At 43.3% G+C, this 18502-nt stretch overlaps 1 protein-coding gene and 1 long non-coding RNA gene across 7 annotated transcripts in view; one reads left to right on the top strand and one right to left on the bottom strand.

The window, feature by feature from the left end:
- Positions 1-18502, bottom strand: part of LOC140470734 (histone H2B 7-like) — a 192504-nt gene that overhangs the window by 148589 nt on the left and 25413 nt on the right. The window lies entirely within an intron of this gene.
- LOC140470804 (uncharacterized) lies at positions 407-12035 on the top strand. 2 transcript variants are annotated; one of them, XR_011956726.1, is made up of 3 exons: positions 407-567; positions 1954-2063; positions 11427-12035. It is a non-coding gene; the product is annotated as an uncharacterized lncRNA (long non-coding RNA). The 2 variants fall into 2 exon arrangements; XR_011956725.1 differs by lacking the exon at positions 11427-12035 and adding an exon at positions 5447-6144.

Raw genomic sequence — 18502 nt, 5'->3', positions numbered from 1 at the left:
ATATTCAGGAATGGAATGTACCGATGAACAATGGAAAATTTTACAAGCAAACAGATAAAATGAAAGGAACATCAAGATCCAAGTTTAGCAAAATCTCCCTGATGTCAGCACTTACAGAGGGAAGGGTCGCCAACTTGGTGAAGGGGGGAATAATAAGAGCGGATCCCAAGTTAGTCAGAGAATAAAGTTGATTGGGTAATGGAGGAGTCTGAAGAGGTGAACTCACGCAGCTCAAAAGTACAACTGTGAACTAGTTTGAATGCTCATTGCTCATTTGCTTCTGCATTTGATGTCCTTTCTTGCAAGATCGTAGAATAAATTGTCTTGTTTTCAGTTTTGGTGGTCTCGTCTAATTTTATTAAATTTATTTATAACAATAATAATGACAAATACACACACAGACAGAGAGGTGGGAGTGAACAAGAAACTGTGCGATGGCACATCAAGACCAAAGGCCACTCTCCTGAAGGACGGCTGCCCCTGGACTCGAAACGTTGACTCCGCTTTCTCTCTATCTGTATCTGGACCGATGCTGCCAGACCTGAAGCACAAACAAGGTCCTCGGGGGTGAGTCCGAGTTCAGGATCCTATTAAGGTTCGGTTGGTAGATGGATGACAGTGTGGGAGGGTATACAATGGGATTAGAAGAATAGAGACGGAGACTGTCTCCTAAAATGGGGAAAGGCTTCGGAAATCTGAAGCACAGAGGGACTTGGGAGTCCAGGTTCAGGATTCTCTTCAGGTTAACAGGCAGGTTCAGTTGGCAGTTAGGAAGGTAAATGTAATGTTAGCATTCATTTCGGGAGGGTTACAATACAAGAGCAAGGATGTACTGCTGAGGCTGCATAAGGCTCTGGTCAGACCACATTTGGATCATTGTGAGCAGTATTGGATCCCCTATTTAAGGAAGGATGTGCTGAACTTGCAGGGGGTCCAGAGGGCGTTTACAAGAAAAATCCCAGGGATGGAACACTTCTCATATGAGGAGAGGTTGAGGACTCTGGTTCTTAACTTGATTGAGTTTAGAAAGATGAGAGAGAACCTGATTGAAACTTACAGAATATTCATGCATCTGTCTTGATACATCTTTATTGATGCTATCGTCTGGGGAGTGTTCCAAACAAACAGACCTATGGGGTGCAGGAAGACAGGTCCTTCAATGTGACATTGCAGCTTGACACTGTGGTGAAGTAAGCGTTTGGCATGCTTGCCTTCACTGGTCAGAGCACTGACGACAGAGGTTGGGGCAACATGTTACAGCTGTACAGGATGTTGGTGAGGCCACTTTTAAAATACTGTATACAATCCTGATCAACCTGCTGTAGAAAGGATGTCGTTAAGCTCGAAAGGTTAACAAGATTTACAAAGATGTTACCAAGTTTGCAGGGTTTGAGTTATAAGCAGAAGCTTCATAAGCTGGAAGCTTTTCTCCCCTGGAGCGTTGGAGGCTGAGGGGTGACCTTATAGAGGTTTTTAAATCATGAGGGGCACAGAAAAGGTAAATAGGTATAGTCTTTTCCCCAATGTAGGGGTGTCCTAAACTAGTGGACACAGGTTTAAGGTGAGAGGGGAAAGATTAAAAAGGGACCTGAGAGACAAATTTATCACAGAGGGCAGTGAGTATATGGAATGAGCTGCCAGAGGAACTGGTAGAGGCAGGAACAATTACATTTAAAATGCATTTGGAAATGTACATGGATAAGAAAGGTGCAGATAAATGGGACTAGTTGAGTTTGGGCAACCTTGTCAGCATGGGCGAGTTGGGCTGAAGGGTCTGTTTCTGAGCTGCATGACTCTACGAAAATGAATGAGAATAACAAACTTTGCCTGAAAGACAATTGGAATGTACAGGAGGAGCTGTGAATATGTGGGGTCATGATACAGACCAATTTCTCTTGGCACATGATTGGAACAAGTCAAAAACTGACCCTGACAAATGTTATTTCTCTGTAGTCTGAACAGGATGTGGCCATCTCTGTCAAGGTGGGAAGTGGATGCAATTCCGAAATGTCCTTGAACCAATCGACTTGCGCAGCCAGAAGGCAGTGAAGAGTTTGCAAAGGGTTAGTGTTAGAAACGAAAATCGCTTCTTAATAATCGCTCTAGACAAATTCAGGAAAACAAAGTTTTATTAGCAAGTCTGCAGAGTTGGGCACCCTTCTGAGTAAAAGGCGCGCTGAGGCTTACAAAGTTTCTCATTATATACAGCACAAGTCCCTCCCCTCCTTGGTTCTAACGAGCCATGAGGTTCACATTCTTAAAAACATCATTATTCTCCAATTTGCACCCTTATCACAAAGTCTGCAATAAACGTCTCCAATGTTCCCAGAGTTGTTGTCTTTCTCACCCTGTAGTCTTATCAGTCAAAGACTTATTCTTCTCTGTCTGTGCTAGCGGTTTTATCAATCTGTAGCAGATGTCTCTCGAGTCGTTTCCCTGTCCTGCAGTCTTTATCAGTCAAGGACTCATGCTTCCCTGCCTGTGTTTATGGTTTCATCAATCAAGGGCCTGTTTGTTTTTACTCTGCTGACAAATTGCACGCACAATTTAAACTATTCTACTTTTGAGTATACAAAATGTTTTAAAAAAAAGCAAAAGTCTAATGTTTTTAGAAAAGAAGTCACTCTGCTCACAAATTGTCAGCATCATTCACAATTTAAACTATTCTACTTTTGAGTATACAAAATGTTTTAGAAAAGAAGCAAAAGTTTTGTCTTTTATTATAGATCAGTCTGTGGTCTAGGCACATCTTAAAGTTTGAACCGAAATTACCTCTCACAGTTAGGAATCACGTGCAGAGCAGAGCGGGTAAGGAGGTCAGATTTCACTCCTTTAAGGACCAGCGCAGACAGGAACAGGAAAAGGCCATTCGGCCCCTCGAGCCTGCTCATCCATTCAATCGCATTGTGGCTGATGCACCATTCCTCATGCTCACTTTCCTGCACTTAACATGAAACCCTCCATTCCCTCCCTGATCAAGAATCTATGTATCTATTCCAGCCTTAAACCTGCTCCTGTGCCCACACACAGCTCTCTGTGGCAAGGAATTCAGAAGAAACTCCTCACCTCAATCTTCAATTTTGAACCAGATGATTGTTTGTTCCTGACAGCAGTCATCAACTCCAGATCTGTTTCTGTTTAAAATCGCATTCCAAATCCATCACCTGCGACAGCAAGATTCAACATCACATCTGCAGGGCATACCCTGGGGAGCTGAAAACATGGGATTTTGGTTCCCCATTATTTCAGAAACTGAAAGTGAATCTCATCAAAATTGAGTCCGGAATAAATTGCCCCACACAATTCAGCTAAACATTGATATCAACAGAATCCAAACAGTGTGGAAAGAGACTATTCAGCCCATCCAGTCTGTCCCAGGCCAGTGAAGAGGATCCCACCCAGTCCTGACCCTACCCTCGCCCCCCCCCCACCCATAACCCTGCATTAACCATGGCCAATCCCCCTTACCTGCACATCATAGTATCCTACAGCGTGGAAGCAGGCCTTTTGGTCCATCGGCTCCATATTATTGACCCTCTGAATAGCAACCAACACAGACCCACCACCCCTCCAATCCCTGTAACCCTGCATTTCCCATGACTAATCCTCCTATTGTGCATAACTCTCACACTATGGGCAACTTAGCAAGGCCAATTCATCTGAACTGCATGTTTTTGGACTGTGGGAGGAAACTGGAGCACCCGGAGAAAACCCATGCAGAGAAGGAGAGAATGTGCAAACTCCCAATAAACAGTCACCTGAGGCTGGAATTGTTCCTAGGGCCCTGGCGCTGTGAGGCAGCAATGCTAACCATTGTGCCACCCAATGCTTTTGCCACTGGCCATGCCGGGGTTGGTTAGCTCAGTTGATTCTGTAGTAGGCTTACAATGTACAGTCACATTAATAGCATGCGTTCAATTGCTGGTCTGGTTGAGATTGCTGTGAGTGATCATTCCCTGTGCTTTAGATGTGGTGTCCCTCAGGTTAAACCATAAAACAGTTGTTTGTTTTTTCTTCCCCACACCCCTTTCTCCCTCTCTCTAATGGTGACTTTACATTAACTGCTTGCTAAAAACATAACTCTGCTGATTAAAAATTAACTGCCCTCTTTTTCACTGCAAAATAACTTGTATATTTCCTCCCTGATGCACGATTGGAGTGAGCTGTAAGTAAAAGAAAGGACACTTTACCAACGGTACATATCGAAATGAAGTGGGAGAGGGTGCACAGGGAGAATTACCAGCATATTGCCTTGGGGGCTGGAGAGTTTCAGTGATTGAGAGAGGTTGGACAGACTGGGGTTGTTGTCCTTACAGCAGAGTGGATAGAAAGAGAGGGATGTATAAAATGATGAGGGGTGAAGATAGGGGAGGCAGGAAGAAACCTTCCCCGCTTAACGGTGGTGGGGCAGGGGTATTGATTGAAGGTAAGGGCCAGGAAGTTGTGAGGGCATGTGAGGAAAATCTTGTTCACCCAGAGGGTGGTGGGGAATCTGGAAGTCACTGCCTGTAAGGATGGGAGAAGATGAAACACTCATCACATTGAAGGAGGATTTAACTGTGTACTCGTGACACCAAGGCTATGGAGCCAAGTGCTGGGGAAATAGGATTAGAGAATATCAAGGTGGATGTTTCAGACCAGCACAGACTTGGGCCTTTTTCTGGGCTGCAGACTTCTTGGAAATTATGACTAACTCACTTTGAGATGTGTAAACTACACCCAAGATACCATCTAGCATGATTTTGTACATTTCATGTTCAGAGATGAGGGGTTTGTCGTTGAAAGAGAGATTCAGCAGTTAAGGCGAATATGCTCTGGAGTTTAGAGAAATAAGGGAGATCCAGCTGAGGGATATAGGGTGGTAAAGGAGGTGGGATTGACAAAGGAGACGGAGAGGATGTTTCCTCAGGTGTGACAATTTAGAACGAGAGGGTCATTGTTTCAGGAGAAAGGGGTGGAACAGATTGAAATGAGAGATGTTGAGAAATGGCTTCTCTCCAAGGCAGAGGGGGTGAGAATCTCAGGGAATTCACTTCCCAGTATGTGGGTGCATGTCAGAACACTGAATAAATTGAAGGAGGGGACAGACAGATTGTTAATCAGTGAGGGGTTATCTGGAGTGAGGGCAGGAAACTGCAGTGAGGCTGGGATGAGATCAGCCGCAGCTGTATAGAATGGGGGAAGCAGGGTCCCGTGGGCTCTGAGCCTGTATGTTGTGTTGATCGTCCAGCTGCCTGAACACCTTTTAGTGTGGCTGGCTCATAGCACATGCTCAGAAAGCTCTGAATCTGAGTGCCTGAACAGTGTTATGCATCACAGTCTATTAGTCTCTTCGTAACCAAGACCATAAGATATAGCAGGCATTCGGCCCATCAAGTCTACTCTGCCATTCCGTCATGGCTGATATGTTTGTTAACCCCATTTTCCTGCCTTCTTTCTGTAACAGTTGATCCTCCTAATGATCAAGAACACAATGACAGCCGTCTGCAGTAATGAGTTCCACACATTCCCCACTGTCTGGCTGAAGAAATTCCTCCTCATCTCTGTTCTAAAAGGAGTTTCCTTCACGCGGAGGCTGTGCCTTCGGGTCTTAGTCTCTCCTATTCGTGGAAACATCTTCTCTATGCCCACTCTATCCGGGCCTCTCAGTATTCTCCAAGTTCCAACCAGATTCACCCTCACCCTTCTAAACAAGTCCAGACTCCTATTCCTCAACCTCTCCTTGTATGACAAGCTCTTCATCCCTGGGATTTTTCTGGAAAATCCTTCTGCAGCCTTACCCCTTCCTCAATACTACCTGTCCTTCTACCTATCGATGTGTCATCAAAGAAACACTCAGGGCAATGAAATGAAACACTCCTCATGTGAATGATGCTAGACCCAGAGCGAATGGCTCCTTGCTTTCAAAGACCAAGGTCAGAAGGGACCATTCTCAAACAATAAGCTGTTGGACTGGGGCAATCAACAGATTGATGTCCCAGGGCCTAAACTATAAGAATCCCCTGAAAACAAGTTGCAAGATAAAGCAATTGGCCATCAGTGTAACGTTCCCTCTTCCAATTCACGTTGCCCTGTTGTTAATTTAGTTGAGAGCGATGGAACATCTCTATGATTTAGATGATTGCAAACATTATTGATGATTAATAAATTCAAATGTAAAAAGATTCAAAAAGCTTGGGCAGACCTTCGCTCCATGCTATTAACAAGATTAACACTCGCGATGTTTAGAAGTGGCTGGGTTTTTGAGGGTTAAGATAAATCAAAGAAAATCTCTACTTGCACTGAACCACAAATGTTATGAAGTGTATATATATTATATTCTTTACCAGCCTTTCTTGGCTTGAGATGGTGAAAACTGAGTACACCAAACTGCTATCTGTTTCGGAGTCATGTTTCATAAAAAAACAATAAGCAAAGTGAACCAAAAGATTATAAATCAGAATGTTAAAATAACAGCAAATGATGTCTCAAAATTAAATACGGAGTGATAATTAAGGTCACAGCCCCAACCCAACAGTAATATAAACTTAAGCTCTTGGCGATATAGGAACATTTTCAAAGCAGTTCACAAAGCAGGTGCCTCAATAACATCGAATGTGTATTTTGCATCAACATTCACTACAAAGTTTGCGCCTACCCTCCCAGAACAAACTCACATAGGGAAGGTGGAGGCCCTGGGGTAATTTACTACCTTTTTTATTATTAATCACTCATGATAAATGGGCATCACCCGCTGGACTCTGCGTTTATTGCCCAACTTATCCCTAGTTGCCTACTTGAGACGGTAGGGATGAGCTGCTTTCCTGAACTGCTGCAGTCCATGCGCTGTAGATAGACATGCATTACCCTGACAGAGGGAATTCCAGGATTTTGACCCAATGACACCAGAGGAACAGTGTTATATTTCCAAATCAGGACACTGATCAGGCCCAAAGGGGAACTTGTAGAGGGTGGGTGTTCCTACGTATCTGCTGCACTTGTCCTTCTAGATGAAAGTGGTCATGGGTTTTGAAGGTGTTGCCTGAGGATCTTTGGTGTATTTTCGCAGTACATCTTGGTATTACTGCTACTGAGCATGGGTAGGAGAGGGAGTAGATGCTTGTGGATGTGGTTCCCAGGAAGTGGGGACTGCTTTTTCCCTCGATGATGTTGAGCTTTTTGAATATTGTTGGAGCTGCAACCATCCAGGCAAGTGGGGAGTATTCCATCACACTCCTGACTTGAGACTGAGATACTTGGAATGGATCAATCAGGGAAGACTCTGAGCATATATATCCCTCTAAGGAATAAAGGAATAAAATCATGAAGAATCAATATTGTTCTATCTTCCTCAGATGGATCCCAGAGTTTACCCTACAAATTCCAAGTTCAGTCACACCCATCACACACAGCCTCCCTCAGATATACAGAAAGCCTTTGATTTTCTGCCGTTTCGTAATAATTCTCAAAGTACCCCCTTGTTCGAGAATCTCGGTTTGTAAACAAAATGATTAGTTGCCATGCTGTATCCCTGTGTTCTTCACTGAAGAGTACATAGCTTCAGCACAGCTCAAAACTAAAGGGTCAAAAGAAAAGGTGGAAAGTTGTCTTCAACAGCAGTCAGACCGTCCCCAAGTGGCAAATAATATCTGTCCCTGCTGAGTTTCTCCAACAATTTCTGTATTTCTTTTCATTTCTGACATTCATTGCCTGAAAAAAGCTAATGGAATGCTGGCATTTATATCAAGAGGACTGGAGTACAGGGATGCAGCAGTTATACAAAACTCTGGTTAGAGCAGATCTGGGCACCACACCTGAGGAAGGATAGATTGGCCTGGGAGTGCAGCGTGAGTTTACAAGATTGATACCTGGGCTTCAGGGGTTAAGCTATGAGGAGAGTTTACACAAATTAAGCCTGTTCTGTCCAGAATTTACAGGTTATAGGATGATCTGATCGAAGATATTAACAGGAGACAGGATATAGAAATTGAAAGCATTTCCACTGGATGGGCATCCGTGAACTAGGGAGGGCACAGCAGGAGAATTAGGGACAGACTGTTCAGGAGAGATGTTAGGAAGTACTACTATGCACAGAGGCTGGGAGAGGTTTGGAACTCTCTTCCACAAACAGCAGGCATTGGATCAGTTGTTAGTTTTAAATCTGAGAGAGATTATTGTTTTGCTATTCAGCAAAGTTATTAAAGGGGATAGAGGCCACAGGCAGGTCTATGGAGTCAGGTCACAGATCTGCCGTTGAATGGTGGAATAGGATCAAGGGGCTGAATGGCTTCTTCCTTCTCCTTTATACAAATATTCTATATTAATAAATCATGGAATCCCCTGCAGTTACAAAGTGGTATTTCCAAATACTGGAGCAATTAGTGATTTCAAATAGAAACTGAAAGTCCAAATATTTTATTTTCACATATTCCAGATTCCCACCATTCTCTGGGTGAAACAGTCCTCAAATCCCTCTCTCAATCTCTTCCCCTTCACTTTAAAATGATGTTCCCCCTTGTTACTGACCTTTTTTTACTAAGGGAAACAGCTGCTTCCTATCCCCCTGTCCATGTCCCTCATAATAGCATCGTAGAGTCATACAGCAAGGAAACAGACCCTTCAGTCCAACTAGTCCATGCCGTCCATAATCTCAACCTAAACTAGTCCCACTTGTTTGCACCTGGCCCATATCTCTCCAAACCTTTCCTGTTCTTGTACTTATCGAAATGTCTTTTAAACATTGTATCTGTCCTTGTATCCGCCACTTTGTCTGGAAGTTAAATCCACACTTGAACCACTAGCTATAAAAAAAAGTTGCCCATCATTTCGTTTTTAAAAATGTTTCTCCTCTCGCCTGAAAACTATGTCCACTGATCTTGAAGTCCCCCACCCTTGGGAAAAGATACCTGCCCTTCACCTCATCTATGCCCATCATGATTTCATAAACCTCCATACCCCTCAAACTTCTATAGACTGGTTAAAATAGTCCCATCCCATCCAGCCTCTCTTTATAACTCAGTCGCTCCATTCCTAACAACATACTGATATATCTTTTCTGAACCCTCTCCAGCTTAACAATTGCCTTCCCATAACAGGGCAACCAGAACTGGACACAATACACCAGAGCAGGCTTCACCAGTGTCCTGTATAACCATAACATGGTGTCCAAACTCCAACACTCATTCGACTGAGCAATGAAGGCAAGTGTTCTAAACATCTTCTCAAACATCCTGTCTACCTGTGACACAAACCCCAAAGAATTATATACCTGAACCCGTAGGTCTCTCTGCTGTACAACACTCCCAATCTTACAGACCTCGATCATGACCCCTCCACCATCAACCTTCTCTGTTGTTCAGGAAACAACCCAAACTTCCTTCCTATGCTTCCAGAGATTTGTTTTTGTTGATCTTCCCAATCAGATGAATACCAGCATGAACGCTGACCAATACGTAATGATGTAGGATCGGCAGCTCACAGATTCACATTCACCATTCAATAGACTTGACCCGATCTCTGCATGTTCGGAATTTATTGCAGGTCTGTCCTCACTCATGCCCTCAGCTCGATTTCCCATCACCTCCCTTGGAATGAAATATTTCCAGACCATTACCCAACCAAGTCCCAATCCCGCTTGTGATAATTTGTTGCTGTTCGCGTGCAAAAATCCCTGGCAACGAGGTCACTTAGCCAAGGTCCCAAGGAATGATCTCCTGGAATTGTCCGGAATCTGGTTCAGAACTTCTATGTTTATAGAATCATAAACTTTTACAGTATGGAAGGAGGCCATTCGTGTCTGCACCAGCTCCTGAAATAGCTACCAAGCTAGTCCCACTCTCCACCCTATCTCTGTAGCCCTCTAACATCATCCCTTTCAAATTTATATCCAACTCTCTTTTCGAACCTCCTATGGAATCTGCCTCCCAAGCAGCACATTCCAAACTCAACAATCCAATAAGTTTCTCCTCATCTCACTCTCTCACTGACAATCTTGAAATTCTTTCCAGCCACTTACTAATAAACCAATGAGTGGGAAACAATAACTTGCTTTCCCGTCCGAATTGTTCAAATTTTTAACACCTCAATAAGGTCACCACTTCATCTTCTTGCTCGAAAGAGAATAAGCTCAACCTCCTGAACCTTTCCCTGTATCTAAAATCCCTCATCGTTGGTATCATTCTCATAAATCTCCTTCACACTGTCTGCAGGGTCTGAACAGCCTTCCTTTAATAAGGTGTCCAGAACAGAACAAACCCAGCCTGGGTAATAGAAGGCCAACTCCCTTTGTCAAATGTATTTCTAAATTCAGCTTCTGTTGCCTGTGAAGGTAAGGTGTTATACACTTACAAAGAAATACCCAACTGATCGAAGGTTTATCTCCAATATGATCTACTATTCTCCATTCAATACTTGTGCTGTCACCGGAATTAATTTCTGCCCTCTGCTTTGTGTCGGGTGTTGGGTTAGCTCATTTGGCTGGATGGCTGGTTTGAAATGTGGGGAAAGATTGACAGCGTGGGTTTGAATCTCTCACTGGCTGAGGTTACCATGAAGGACTCTCCTTCTCCATCCCTTCTCCTTGTGTGAGGCATGGTAACCCTCAGGTTAAACCACCACCTATCAGTCATCACTCTCTCGCTCTCTCTTTCTCTCTCTCTCTCTCTCTCACTCTCTCTCTCTCTCTCTCGCTCGCTGACACTCCAGCTGAGGTCCACCAGTGTCTTGTTCAACTTCAACATCACCTCTTTGTTCTTGGTCTCTATGTCCCTATTAATAAAGCTGAGGATGCTGTGTGTTTTATTAACTGCTCTCCCCCTGTTATGCTGTCTTCACAGATCTATGGACATATACCTCCAGGCTCCCTCTGCTCCTGCACCCGCTTTAGATTTTTTACCCTCTAAATGTATTGTCTTTCCATTTCTTTCAACCAACGTCATTCACCAAATTTGTGTTGAATCAATTTTGACTTTAGTTTTGAATGTTTGTGAATTAAAACCTGTTTGGTTAAATCAAACTTCACTTTCTCCAACCTAGTTGTTTTGCTACTAACTAACAATATAACTCCAGAAGAACATACAGACTCTGATCAGGTTGAGTCCATTTAACCCCTCAGGAACCTGCTCCGCTATCCCATCTCAGCCTCAACTCCACTTTCCTGCAAACACTCTCTTTGACCCATCACTGATTGACAATTTGTCTGTCTCCTCCTCCAATTTATGCAGTGTCGTGGGTGGTGGGGGGAGTGATCCCACAGATTTACAACCCCTTCCTCATTTGAGAGAATTCATTTCTCCTTATCTCTGTTTTCAATCTGCCCAGCTCCTTATCCTGAATCGATAACTTCTCGTTCTAGATTCTCCCACAAGAGCTAACATCCTTTCTTCATCTCCTTTGTCAATACCCCCTTTAGCATCTTATAGCCCTCAATTAGTTTTCCTCTCTTCCAGACTGCAGAGAAACTGCTCAATCTCTCATCTGAGGCAAACCCTTCGTCGCTGGAAATGATTGAGTGAACTCCTTCTGAACTGCCGCTGTCCTCGAGAGATCAAAATTGTACCAGTCTCTTCTCATAAGACTAACCTTACATCTTGGCAATCAATTCAGTGATCTCCTTTGAACTCCCTCCAACTCAACTACATCCTTCCTCAAGGAATGGGACCAAAACTGCCCACAGTACTCCAGATGTGGAATCCCTTGTACATTTCCAACAACAATTACCTACATCCATACTCCATTCCTTTCGCAATAAATGTCTTCCTTGTGACCTGCTGTAGCCTTTGCATTGACATTTTGAACTTTCTCTCCTATTCAAATGATAACTTGCCTTTTTCAATTCTTCCAACTTCCTATTACTCCACTTTGACAGAACTGTGAACTTAAACTCCAAGTTCCCTCTATTCCACTACACTCCTCCATGAAACTCCTACCTTGATTTGTCTTTCCAAAATACAAGACCTCACACACTCACGAAGCTATGCTGACCATTCCATATCAAACCCGATCTTTCCAAATGCATGTAAATCATATCTCTCAGAATCTTCAAGTAATTTACCTAAGATAGATTAAGGCTTAATGTCATAGAGTCATAGAAGTATACAACATGGAAACAGACCCTTCAGTCCTACCTATCCATGCCGACCAGATATCCCAACCCATTCTAATCCCATCTGCCAGCACCTGGCCCATATCCCTCCAAACCCTTCCTATTCATATACCCATCCAAATGCCTCTTAAACGTTGCAGTTGTACCAGCCTCCACCACATCCTCTGGCAGCTCATTCCATACACATACTACCCTCTGCGTGAAAAAGTTGCTCCTTAGGTCTCTTTTATATCTTTCCCCTCTCGCACTAAATCTATGCCTTCTAGTTCTGGACTCCCTGACGCGAGGGAAAAGACTTTGTCTGTTTATCCTATCCATGCCCCTCATAATTTTGTAAACCTCTATTAGGTCACCCCTCAGCCTCCGATGCTCCAGGGAAAACAGCCCCAGCCTGGTCAGCCTCTCCCCACAGCTCAAATCCTCCAATCCTGGCAACATCCTTGTAAATCTTTTCTGAACCCTTTCAAGTTTCACAACATCTTTCCGATAGAAAGGAGACCAGAAATGCACACAATATTCCAACAGTGGCCTAACCAATGTCCTGTACAGCTGCAACATGACCTACCAATTCCTGTACTCTATACTCTGACCAATAAAGGAAAGCATACCAAACACCTCCTTCACTATCCTATCTACCTACGACTCCACTTTCAAGGAGCTATGAACCTGCACTCCAAGGTCTCTTTCTTCAGCAACACTCCCTACCTCCTTACCATTAAATGTATATGTCCCCACCTCACATTTATCTGAATTAAACTCCATCTGCCACTTCTCAGCCCATTGGCTCATCTGTAATCTGAGGTAACCCTCTTCGCTGTCCACTGCACCTCCAATTTTGATGTCATCTGTAAACTAACTGTACCTCTTATGCTCGCATCCAAATCATTTATGTAAATGACAAAAAGTAGAGGACCCAGCACCGATCCTTGTGGCACTCCACTGGTTACAGGCCTCCAGCCTGAAAAACAAACCTCCACCACCACCCTCCATCTTTTATCTTTGAGCCAGTTCTGTATCTAAATGGCTAGTTCTCCCTGTATTCCATGAGATTTAACCATGCTAATCAGTCTCCCATGGGGAACCTTGTCGAACACCTTACTGAAGTCCATATGGATCATATGTACTGCTCTCCCAGGTTTTTCTTTGCAACCATTCTTGAATAATGATACCTTTGCCACCCTCCACTCTTCTGTGACCTCACCTGTGGCTAAATATCAGCCAGGTCCCCCGCAATTTCTTCTCCAGCCTGTTGCAGTGAGGACCTAGAAATTGGACAAACTAACCATTATGAGGGTAGAAAAGTCTCCTGGCCCTAACGGATTGCATCCGAGGGCACTAAAAGAGATGGCGCTCTTGATAATTTTCTTAACTTAGCTGGACTCTGGGGCAGTTCCAGCAGATTGGAAAACAGCAGATGTGATGCCACTGTTTAAGAAGGGAGTTACAGAAAACAAATGGGGAATTATAGGCCAGTTAGCTTAACATATGTAATAGCAAGATGCTCGAGTCTATTATCAAGGAAGAAATAGCAAGGCATCTCGATAGAAATTGTCCCAATCACCAGGCACAGCAGGTCATGCTTAATTAATCTTCTAGAATACTATGAAAACTTTATAAGTACGCTGAACAATGTGAACCAAGTGGATGTGATATACCTAGATTTCCAAAAGACATTCGACAAGGTGCCGTGCAAAAGACTGCTGCATAAGATAAAGGTACACGGCATCACAGGCAATCAATTAGCATGGATAGAGGTTTGGTTAATGAACAGGAAGCAAAGAGTGGAGAAATTTGAATGCTTTTCTGGTTGGCAATCAATGACTAGTGGTGTGAATCAGGGATCAGTGTTAGGACTGCAATTGTTTACAATTTACACAGATGGTGTGGAGTTGGGCACCACATATAGTGTATTAAAGTTTACAGATGACAAACGTTTAGAGGCATATGTTCAAATGTGTCGGTGAAGGTCTGGCAGATGGAGTACAATGTTGGTAAATGTGAAGTCATCCCTTTTAGGAACAATAATAGTAAAAAGGACTATTATTTGAACAGTAAAAATTTGCAGTAAGTTACCGTGCAGTGGGACTTGGGTTTCCTTGAGTATAAATCGCAGAAGGCTGGTCTGCGGACGCAACAGGTAAATACTAAGGCAAATGGAATATCGTCCTCTATTGGTGGAGGGATTGAGTTTAAAAGTGGGGAGGATATGTTGTGGCTGTATAGGGTGCTGGTGAGGTCACATCTAGAGTACTGCGTGCAGTTTTGGTCTCCTTCCTTGAGAAAGGAGGTACTGGCACTAAAGGGGGTGCAGAGGAGGCTAACTAGGTTCTTGAGTTGAGGGGGCTGCTTTAAGAGGAGAGACTGAGCAGGCTGGGATTAAAATCATTTGAATTTAGAAGATTGGTGGGGGAAGAATCTTACAGAGACATATAAAATTATGAAGGAAATAGATGAGATTGAAGCAAGAAGAAAGTTGCCACTGGCGGGTGAACCTCGAACAAGAGGGCATTGACTCAAAATTAGGGGGAGCAGATTTAGGACTGAAATGAAAAGGAATTTCTTCACCCAGAGGGTTGTGAATTTGTAGAATTCCCTGCCCAGTGAAGTAGATGAGGTTTCCTCATTTAATGTTTTTAAAGCTAAGAATGTTTTGAAGAGTAAAGGAATTCAGGGTTATGGTGAGAGGCTGGGTAAGTGGAGCTGAGGCTGGGAAAAGATCAGCCATGATCTTATTGAATGGCAGAGCAGGCTCAAAGGGCCAGATGGCCAACTGTTACTCCAGATTCTGATGTTTGTAACTCTTAGTAGTCAATCATCCTGAACCTAGAACATCACTGCAGAAGATTCTCAGGTTAGTATGCTCGGCCCAATCGCTCTGAGCTACCTCAATGACTTTACATTTGAATGAAAGTCCAAGTTGGTACTCTGATTACACAATATGTAGCACCATATTAGACTCCTCAGGCACACAAGCAATCTCTGTCTTAACACTGTAAAAGAAGATCAGTCACATGGAACACGTTTTGTGTAACAGGACATCTCAAGGTCCTTCAGGAGAGTTTGCAAAATAAACATTGGGCACCAACACATTGAATGGTATTCTCTTGAATAACGAAAAATTTGATTGCAGGGCAAGTTTTGAACAAATATTAACAAGGAGAGAGGCAGACTGGTTGAGGGATGGAATATCAGAACGTCCTGCTCAGGCAAGGCCATAATGGAATAATGACAGTCAGAGATGCTAAAGAGGGCAGGATGAGTGGAATGCAGAGTTAGAGGAAGTGCAGGTAACAGAGGCAGGGAGCAACACAGCCCAATATGTAGATATCACAGAGAGTTACGGACTGGATATTACAGTGAGCAAGAGGGATGTTTGCAATTTTTAACTGGAGCAAATTTCTGCTCATGGAGGCAGTACCTTAGTGGTATTGTCGGCAGACTATGAAACTAGGGACCCAGGTAATGTTCGGAGGATCTGGTTTTAAGTTCTACTATGATGGATGAGTTGAATGAAAATCTGGAATTGATTGTTGGAAAATCTCACCTGGTATACTGAAGTCCTTTAAAGGAAGGAAACAGTGTCCATACCCAGTCTGCTTTACGTGATTCTAGATCTGCAGTGATGTGGTTGACTCTTCGCTGCCCTGGATGAGCGAGTGATAGCCTCATCCTGTGAATCAATAAATCAATAAAACATCCAGTGCTGTCGAATACACAGTCTGATAATTTAGCAACAGTGGAATAATGGAGACATTGGGTTTTCTGATGGGATAGAATTGGGTAATGTCAGCAGACACGTGAACACTAATGCTGAGCCTTTGGATGAGCTCACCTCATGCTGTCGTGTGGTTGAGAATAGCAGAAGCCAGGGATAGGGTCCTCCCTTGAGGGTTACCAACTTCTAGGTTTTTGGAAAGGAAATGAGGCCACGTTGGTCTTCACTGGATGGATAATGATGGTGGAATTAAAGTGACAGAGACCTTACAGATGAAAGCAAGAAATGTTAACAATATCAGTGAATGGGAGAAGGTTGAATGCTCGGCAATTGAGTGGGAAAATGGTTAAGAGATGAGAAGTTGGTTCTGATGGACATGAGGAGCTGGACCCGGGGGAAGTTGAGTATTCAGGACTCTGACAAAGTGGAACTTCAGAGACAGTTTCAGGGAAGGGAGGGACATGGAAGTGACAGCTGCTCAGATTATCTCAATCTGAATGACAAAGAAGCTCAATGAACTCCTTACAAGATGGAGGAGAGAGAAAGGGAATATTTTCAAAAGGAAGTGCTAAGAATATTAGAACGTGTTAGCAAGCTGGGTGTTTACTACAAATTTGATATAATTGACTTTTAAATCCCTTTATAAACACCTGTAACCAAGCTAGAATTTCCACAAGGTCATTGAAAAAGACTACAATGAATCAAATTGGGTGCTGGATGTGATCAACAGCAAATTCCAACTCCTTCAGTTATGGAAGTTACACTGGCAGTTATGTAGTTAACTTAGTGTTGTAATGAGTGCCCAGTATCATATTACAGGGCTCCAGTAGCAGATAATGATAATGCATTGTGATAGGTTAGCCAAATCACTGGTACATGAGCTAATGCGACAATGATGATGTTGTAATGTGATAGGTTAACTGAGATGGAGGGAACCAGTGTGGCAGACGGTGATTAGTTTAGAAAGATAAAGCGAGCCAGCATGATTGGCTACGCTAATGTTATCCAATAAATGCAGGAAGAACAACTGTATAAGTCGCAGGAGAACAAAGAGCCTGTGGGGAGACAGGGAAGGCATTCTGCTGGCTCCAACAGCTTTGATTTTGCAAGATTCAAGTTTAATTTCGTGAAGGATTTTGTGTCTCCTGGTAATTTTTAATAAAACATTGAGTGATTCTTCCACAACACAGTCAGAGGGAGATCACTTCAATGAGCACTAAGAAATAGGTTTGTTACATTGTGTTCAATGCAACGTGCATTTATTTCACACTCATCCCGAACAGTCATCCCTTTAATAAAGCTGGAGTTCATTAACTTCAGTAGAAATCTGCCCCAGTGGATATCATTCAGTTATCAATTACAAAAATAATTAAGTTCTTTGACATAGCTCCACATCAGTGGGCACTATGAAGCAGGGAGATGTTCACGGTAAAAACCAGGCTCTGAATTTTCTCATTAATGTGCTGGTGTTTCAGCAGCTTGGATTTCACAATGAATCTCGTCTAACAGTCAGTGCAGCAGAACAGCCTCTAACTTCTGAGAGATCGCTGGTGTTTTATGAGAAAATCCTTTCCCGACGTGGGAGTAGGTGAATGGTCTCTCCCCAGTGTGGATCCGCTGGTGTTTAATGAGGTTGGACGACGGCTTGAACCCACACCCACAGTGAGAGCACATGACGGGTCTCTCGTCACAGTGAGGATGTTGTTGGGATATCAGTGCCCCAGAGTTTTTAAAGCACTTCCCACATTCTGAGCATTTCAAAGGTCTGTTTTCTGTGTGAACTTGCTGGGGTTTCAGCAAGGTGGATGATTGAGTGAATCCTTTCCCAGACAGGGCAGATGATCTGCTGAAGACTTGTCCACATGTACAACACACGTACGGTTTCTGCCCCACTGTGAACGGTGCTTTTCTCCTGCAAAACCCAATGAGAGTCAGACGACAATAAACTCGGCAGCATGGTCAGATTGGGAAGTGATGCCTGGTTTTAAGTCTCCTCATTGCAAATCGTCTTCTTCCAATTCCCTGTGAAATTCATTGAAAACAAAAGGCAAATCAAGTGAGAACCCAAAAAAAGATGGTTAAAACCATCAGATGCAACTCAACCCAGCAAGTCTGCTGTCACCATTCAGTGAGATCAGAGCTGATCCAATCATCTTCAACTCGATTTTCCTGCCTTATGCTCCCAGCCTTGAATCCTTTATTAATTGAAAATATATTTATCTCAGCCTTGGACACCCTGAGCAGCACAGCCTTTTCAGGCCACTGCAGTATTCAGTTCCCGAAGAGAAGGAATTCCTCCACATCTGTTTTTAAATAGGTGATTCCTTACTCTGAGATTATGTCCTCAAGTCCTCAACTCTCAAATAAGTAGTAACAATCTCCCAGAATCTACAATGTCAAGCTCCTCAGAATCTTTCCATTAGGTCTTGTCTCATTCTTCTGAACTTCAATGAGTACAGAAGCAGTCTGCTCAAACTCATCTCCTGAGAAATTCTTCCCATATCCAGGATCAATCTCCTGAAAACTCTATGGACTGCCTTTCCCAAAACAAGGGACAAAAGCTATTCACAGGATTCTAAATGTGATCGGACTCGTGTCTTGTACAGTTTTAGCAAAACTTCCATTTTCCTCCCCATTCCCTTTAAATAAAAGCCAACTGACTATTTCCCTTCCTGAATACCCACTGAACCTGATGCTAGTTTTTC

This window comes from Chiloscyllium punctatum, chromosome 52, assembly GCF_047496795.1.
Source record: "Chiloscyllium punctatum isolate Juve2018m chromosome 52, sChiPun1.3, whole genome shotgun sequence".
In the NCBI taxonomy this organism is placed as follows: domain Eukaryota; kingdom Metazoa; phylum Chordata; class Chondrichthyes; order Orectolobiformes; family Hemiscylliidae; genus Chiloscyllium; species Chiloscyllium punctatum.
The sequence above is the reverse complement of the archived record's forward strand: the minus strand, read 5'-3'. Positions and strand labels throughout refer to the sequence as shown.